The sequence below is a fragment of the Marmota marmota genome, unplaced genomic scaffold (genome assembly GCF_001458135.2).
Source record: "Marmota marmota marmota unplaced genomic scaffold, marMar, whole genome shotgun sequence".
In the NCBI taxonomy this organism is placed as follows: domain Eukaryota; kingdom Metazoa; phylum Chordata; class Mammalia; order Rodentia; family Sciuridae; genus Marmota; species Marmota marmota.
The window spans coordinates 2190343-2197938 of record NW_026000052.1 but is presented as its reverse complement, the minus strand read 5'-3'; the positions used below and the strand labels follow the sequence as shown (position 1 = coordinate 2197938).

Genomic DNA, 7596 nt, shown 5'->3' with positions numbered 1-7596 from the left:
TCTCCCCTCCCCCCGCGCCCCAGGACCCTCCACCTCCCTCCTCTCCCTGTTCATGCACTGAGACTCTAGAGGAGCTCCTTCCCACCCCTCCCCCACACAGGAGGCCCTGCTCCGGGCCACTGTGGGGTTCACAGATGGCTCCTCCTTCCCTCAGGAGGGTCCGTGGGCAGGGTGTCTCTCTCACCTCCGTGGTGGAAGCGGCTCCCTCCCCGGGAACACATCCGACCAGCAGGCTGACTGGCTGCCCCCATCAGAGCCCTCACTTGGGCACAGGGAGCCCCCTCGACATCTACTGTCCCTTGAGTACATTGAGAGTGGACTAAACTCCTTCCCTTGGCTCTTCTTAGGTATGGGCCCCCCCAAAGAAGCCACCCAACATCTCCCCTTCTGAGCTCCTATATGGAAGCCCATCCCCTGCTCAGCTCCCCAGATTCCCCACTGCCCCTTGCTCCTCCTCCTTTCTGGCCCTTCCTGCAGACATTAGGAGCCTCTTTGGCAACACATGATGCTGTTCTGGCCAAGCCTAGCTCTGCCTGTCCCCCTCCCCGTCTACTGGAGACCTGGTACCTTTTAACCCCCTGAACAGGCCCCCGCCCCCTCAACCCTCCGCAGAATGGAATGGACCCCATCAGGTCACTCTTACCCCCTTGAGGGCCTCCCGTTTAAAACGGTTTTCTCCGCCCTTTTATATAGTGACACCCCAGGCCCCTCAAGCTGCGTTTCTCCGAGGCCGGAACCCCCAGTCTTCCTTCAGCCTCTGGGGACCACGAGGACACTGCAGAACCCTGAGGACCTCCTTCCCCTGTCACCTTTGCCCCCTCCCTCCTCCTGCACTCACCTCCCAGGGGACGTTACCAGCAGTCACCACTCCAGTTTCTCGGGGACTCACAGCAACTTGCTCAAGCCTTACTGACCACACGGTCCCAGCTCGATTCCTCAGCTGCTGTAGTTCTGCAGAATGAAGGGGCCTTGGTCCTTGATGGCTGAACAGGCGGACCTTGTCTGTCCCTCAGGAGGGACAATCCACCTGGTGCACAAAGGACAAGACAGACAACCCAACAAGAACTTGAAGGTCGAACAGCGCTCCTCTGCTGGGGGATGGCAGCTGAGCACCCCTTCTCCAGTGGGCACCTCCCTTCCTGACCCCCCCTTGTCACAGGCCTTCTGTTAATGCTTGTCCCTGCGTCACTGGATTGGCTCAAGACCAGATCCAAAAACTCTCTGACCAAACTGTGAACCAGGGATACCGGCCCCTCACCAAAACCGGGGTGCGGGGACAGCATCCCCCACTCTCAACCTCCGTCTCCGTCTGTCGCTTCTCACTGACCACCTCTCGTTTCTCGCCTTCTCTTCAGTGAAGGCCAACGGCACAGAGGGTGGCTGGCAGTCCCCAGGGCCTGTCACCACTCCCTCCACCCTGGGCTCTGTCTGTGGTTGTCAACTCATCCCTGAATGTCACTGGAAGCTGGGCCACACAAAAAAGCATAAAGTCCCTGCTGTCTGGGCACTGCAGAGGCCCCGTGGCGTTCCTGCTGAGGGTCCACACAAGGCCACCTCTGTCCCACTGTCCACCTGGCTGAATGAAGCCTCTGGTGTCCTGGAGCACAGTGTCCCCTCTCTGGCTCCCAGGGACTCACCCCCTTGCTGGCTAACCTCCTTCTCTTTCCAGCAGTTGGCTGAACCTCCCCGGTGTCCGCAGCAGGGACAGTGGATCCAGAACACATCGGGGAGGTTCCGTGCCTCCTGTAGACAGCAGATGGTGCCTGCAGCGGGCGAGCTTCTCCCTGAGGTTGTCTCCTCCGAGCCCCACAGCCCCCCCCCCATCTCCACAGGCCTCAGGCAGCTCGTCCCATCGGCCTCCACCTCCATCAGTGCTCTGGGGCAGCTGGCCACGTGTGCACGACCACACAGTACCACCTGAAGAGCAAGCACGCTCCTCGACCTGACGCCTCAAAACCTCAGGGTGAAAGACAGAGTGGAACCCTGGCCACCTCCCCAGGCCTGGGCCCGGCAGCTCCCTCAGGAGGGGCGTCCCCTCCTCACAGCCCCGCTGTCAGGAGAGGGCCCTGGGCATGGCGAGTGAGGCCAAGGGAACCCACCCCGGGACCAGCAGGAGCAGGGCCACAAAGAAGGTCCCCACGCTGTCCCCAACAAGTGGAAGCAGCTGTCCCCTTCCCAGCACATCCGCCAGCCCCTGCGGGGTGGAAAGGGCCCGGTGGTTTTCCTGGGCCGGGCCGGGGCAGCTGTGAGCAGGACGTGCTGTGGAAGGCAAGGCTTCTGGAGCAGGTGGGCAGGGCCCGCGGGTGGCTCTCCGGTGGCACCCTGAGTACATCCCGCAAAAATGCCTGTGCGGAGATGTGATCCTCCCATGCTGCTTTGGGGGAAACAGATTAATAAGGTCATGAGGGTGGGCTTTATGAGGAGACCTGAGCTGGCACAAACTGTGCCCTGCCACGTGACACCCTCCACCATACTAGCATGCAGCAAGAAGCCAGCCATGCTCTCAGACTCCCAGACGGCAGAACCAGAGTCAAATAAACTTTTTTTTTTTTTATCAATCACCCAGTCTCAGGCATTTTGTTATAGTAATGAAAAATGAACTAAGACATCCATCAGCTCCTTTCAGTCTGGGCTGGTCCAGTGGAAAATGGGGACCCCATGTACCCCTAACTTACTCTAATGGCCCCAAACTGCTGTATAAAGAAGCGATAAACCTTTACCAAGCCTGGAGGACATGTGTTACCATCCCATCTTTCAGGATATCAGAAGTAGATTTTTATACCAAAAACTAAAAAAATGTTCCACACTGCCTTCCAAAAACTCAGACACTACACAGCCAATTCTTGCTTCTTTCCGTCCTACGACACCTGAAATAGACTGCTCTCCATGGGCCTGGAGAACATTTCGGAGACTCGATAGGAACGTGCTGAGCTTTCTCATCTTCACTCTGCACCACATTCACCCGCCACAACGACGTGGCAACTTCCACGTGGCAGGTCGTGCGGGCCGGCTTCCTCCATCACATCTGCCGTCACGTTAGTGCCACAGTTGAAACTCTATTCCGGGTTTTCAGATCTAAGTTCCATGATCTTAGAATTCCTGACACATTTTCTACAGCTTCTTCCAATGAACTTATTTCAAATAAAATGTCTGAGAGATTTAACAAATTAACAAACTCTGCCTAAAATAGGGAGCTTTCACAGAAGATTCCAGAGGCTGGTTCTAAAGGAAGAGCATGGGAGCCTGGAAGGCTCGTGGTGCACACAGGCAGCTAGCGGCCCGGGCCTCAGGGTGGAGGTGCTGGGGGCAGGAACACCCGTCCCTGGCCCACAGCTGCAGTGCTGCGGGAGCTTCCCCAGCAGGGCACTTCTGGGCCTTCCTCGTGGGGGGCACGGTCACAGTTTGGAGGTGTCCCAAAGCTGCAGGGATGTTCAGAGGTGAACTGAGGGACTGTCACCGCCTCAGCCCTTCCTAGTGTGAATGGACCAACTGAGTGTGGGCCGGTGGGGTGTGGCTGAAGGAGGTGGGCACTGGAGCTGTGCCCGGGAAGGGGGCATCTGCCCTGTGGCCCCTTCCCCTCTCTCTGCTGGTCCCTTCTGCCACGATGTGCAGCCCAGAGCAAAGGAGCTGGCCATCTGTGGACTGGGACCTCGGACACCACAAGCCGAAAAGGAGCTCTTCCTCCTCTAGGTCTTCTTATCAGGTGTTTGGTGGCAGTAAAGAAAAGCTGACTGACACTCCCTCTGAGGGACTGCCCCAGGCCCACATCCTGCGGCCAGGGGAGGCTTCTGTGGCATCTGCAGGACATCCCAGCTGCACTCTCTGCCAGATCTGCGGCCGGGATGCTTACAGCCAAGTCCCTCACAACCTCCCCTGCCCACCTGTTCAGGGCCCACCTGTGTGTGTGGGAGGCCCACCTGTGTGGGCCTACCTTTGCAGGGGGGGCACCTGTGGGGGCCCACCTGTGCGGGGTCCACCTGTGCGGGGGGGGGGGCACATGTGCATGCTCCTGTCCCTCATGTGAGTGATGCACCACACCCTCTGCCTTTGGGAAAGGGACCTTTCTGGCCTGTCCCAGCCCCTAGGTGAGCTCTGAGGACCTCATGTGGGCTCCACAGGCCCTCGGTGAAGAGAGCAAGTTTCACAAGACTGTCTCATAAGAAGAGCCTTTGCACAACTCATTTTCTGTAAAAACCAGTGAGAAAATAATCCTTCTCTCAAATCTCGACTTGGCAGGCGCCCTTCTCTTTCTTGAATGAACCCAGAGTGTCCTCGTTTTCCCTGTGTGGTGCATGCAGGGCCCGCCTGGACCATTCTGTCTCCGGAAACTGATTTTCCGCAATAGCTTAACATGCTACTTATAAATAGCTCATCTGAAAGCCACGCGGCCTCTGCCATTGTAAATCACACATCAGGTAAGATTCTTGCCAGAAAAATTCTAAGAACCTAACACTCAAGAAATAAAACCAAAGTCACTGCTGAGGTAAAAGGTTTTAAAGATTGTTTTGCAGAAACAGAATTTCCAGAGATGGAGTCCAGTGGGCCGAGGAGTCCCTCAACCTGGGCAGAGTAGGCTGTCTCCCTTTCTGTGGGCTCAGGGAGGATGAGGGCACTGCCTCCAACCTGGGATGGGTCTGTTGCCCCAGGTCAGGTGAGCCCACAGGACAGGTGAGCCCCCCCACAGGACAGGTGAGCCCCCCACAGGACAGGTGAGCCATAGATGGCTGCATCTGCATGTATCCGTAGTCACCCACTTTCATTAAACATAAGCTCGTTTCTTATGTTTAAGAAATGATGGTCTTAGAAACTCAAACAGCATAAAAGGACAAACGAAAACATGTCCCCTCCCCAGCCCACCCAGAAGGGTCTCACTGGTAACATGGCACCACCAGGCAGAGGCAACCCCACCTTGCTCCTCCACCCTCCTGGAGATAGAACCCGGGGTGCCCTACCACTGAGCCACATCCCCAGCCCTTTTTATATTTTTATTTAGAGACAGTCTTGCTAAGTTGCTGAGGTGGCCTGGAACTTGCCTCAAACTCCTCTGCCTCAGCTTCCAGAGTCCTAGGATCACAGCGGCAGCCTCGTACCTGGCCCCTACCTGGCTGTTCTAAAGTGCACCGGGGTGGCCCTTCCCCTGGTCTGTGGATGGCCTTTCCCTCCAGGATGGGCCTCCTGGGAGCAGAGGCTCAGCAGTGCAGGGCGTCCTCCCAGAGGGCCCTGCAGTGTGTTCTCCCACCCTGGGTTTGGAGCCACACCCCCAGGTGTCTGGGATCTCTCGCTCAAGAGGTGGGAAGCGCACCTCCCTTCACGGTGTTCTTTAATCCTCTGTAAAGGCACGCAGAGCCGCACTGAGACCTGGGGCTCATCTCACCAGAGCCCCAGGTCTCCCCGGAGGCCTCCCTCCTCCACATGCACAGTAACTGTGGGACAGTCCCAAGACTTTGCTCCCTCTACAGAGGGCTGTGCAGGGCCCTCAAGGGTGCACTGTCCACACTGGCCACCGAGCCTGCCCAGAGGCTGGGCGAGAGGGAAAATGAGAGTTCCCAGCATCAAAGCCAGCACCTCACACAGTGCCTCTCCGGGTTCCCCTGAGGAAGACCTCACAAGGTGCAGGGGTGAGGTCTCCTGAAAGTTAAAAAAAAAAAACAAAAAAAAACCCACCAACCAGGACCTGAAGATCAGAAGTTTCAGGAAGGAGAGAAGAAAGCGCCCTCTCCCCTGAGAAACAGCTTCTTATAGGCCACATGCTCCAGGGTGCAAATCTCCCAGGAGGCCCTGGTCTTATTTTGCAATCTGCCCACGGAACCAGCAGATGCTTTGGAAGTCTCCGCAGAGTTAAGACCATCCTAGGTCTTAGCCCAAAGCAGAACCCATCCAACAGAGTCCGACAGATTGACCTGCAGAAGTTAAAAGTGTGTGCAAACAGAAACACCCAATCCAGAGTCCAGAGACAGATGACCACCTGAGGCCCACCGACACAGGGTCCACGGGTCCATGGCAGAGGCAGCTGCACCCCTTAATATCAAAGGCTCTCAGAACCAACAGAAAAAGGATGTGGTTCAATAGAAGAGTTAAACATGGACAGGCAATTCTCCAAATGGCCAAATGATACAATGAAAAGAGGCTCAATGTCTACAGCAGTTGAGAGGAATTAAAATTAAAGTGACAAAAAGCCTTGTTTTACCTGTCAGATTGCCAAAGACGAAATGGTGTGACACCACTCAGAACTGGCACAAAGCCAGGAAAACAGCATCATCGAGGCTGGACGGCAAGTCAGAGCAGGGCTTCTGGAGGGCATTTTGGCAAAAGGCACCATGGTTCTGCCCTAGCAGGCTGTCCTCTAGGAAGCTATCTAGGGAGATATCCAGCTATTCCAAGGACATCCAGCTGTTCATCATGAGCTGGCTTAAAAACCGCATAGAGCCCAGAGGGCACACAGCTGTGATCCCAGCCTCTGGAGGCAGAGGCAAGAGTACCACAGGTTTGAGGCCAGACTCAGGAAATTAGAGAGGCCCTAAGACCCAGTCTCAAAATGAAAAATAAAAAGGGCTGGGGGTGTGGCTCAGTAGCAAAGCACCCCTGGGTTCAATCCCTGGTACTAGAACATGCCAAAATATTAATAGCCCATGTCTTGGGGGTGGTGACTATTAATTATTCTCCCAGGTTTAAGTAAAGAGTATTAATTTATAATGAGAAAAAAAACTTCTTTCTTGTAAACAATTCGCCGAGGCATTACAATATTTTAATGGGTTTCTTGACCCCCAAACTTGATCCCAACTCCCCTTCTCATTCTCTGGGGTTGACCCTATCCAATCTCCTACTTTCTGGTCAGGAAAGAAACCCCCAGTGCCTTGGCCCCTCCAGGAGTGGACACCGGGCTCTTCCCTGCCATTACCAGAGACACTTGGGGTGACCCCAAGCCTGGACAGGTATCTCCAGACCATTTGATAAGGCGAAGGAAACTAGCCCAGGACTTCGAGTCCCATGGCCAGTGAACTGCAGAGACACATTAGGACAGGACCTCCGTGCAGAGCCGGTCACCTGAAGTGCATGACCCTGGAGGTCACTTGTCCAGTCTCAGGCTCTGGGTGTGGGTTGAGGCTAGGAAAGCTAAGGTGTGTGGCAGTGAGCGCGACACAGAAGCGTTCAGCAACAGGGAGCAGAAGACAGCTGGGGGCCTGGCAGCGCAGGCAGCGGCAGCGTGGGGGGCGCCCGCAGAAGGCTTCCAGCACAAGAGGGCCAGGCTCAACTCTAGCTCTGTGCAGACCTGCGCAGCGCATCACGGCATCTCTGGAAGCCTGCGGAAAGGGAAGGCCGGGCTGGGCAGGTGCCAGGCACCCGGGACACGAAGCAGCGCCTAGCAACGCGGCAGCTTAGGACAGTACTAACTACGACAGTCAAGTGGCCTCCCCGCGCTCTTCCACGGCCACACCCCTCGCCTTGGTGGACTTCGAAGCGCCAGACCTCCAACCCGCTCTGCGCGCACTCGGCGCATGGCGCACACCAGGCCCGGACCCAGGACCCGGCAGACAGCGCGACGGCCGGGTCCCCGCGCGGAGGTCTGACTAGAGCGGGGGCCGGGGACAGGCAGCC

At 56.5% G+C, this 7596-nt stretch overlaps 1 protein-coding gene across 3 annotated transcripts in view; it reads left to right on the top strand.

The window, feature by feature from the left end:
• Positions 1 to 7341: 7341 nt before the first annotated feature.
• Ppp1r26 (protein phosphatase 1 regulatory subunit 26) overlaps positions 7342 to 7596 on the top strand; it is a 9527-nt gene continuing 9272 nt past the window's right edge. For all 3 annotated transcript variants that reach the window (XM_048813364.1, XM_048813359.1, XM_048813358.1), the window contains exon 1: positions 7342 to 7562. The gene's annotated coding sequence lies outside the window, so the exon portion shown is untranslated. The remainder of the gene's footprint in view (positions 7563 to 7596) is intronic.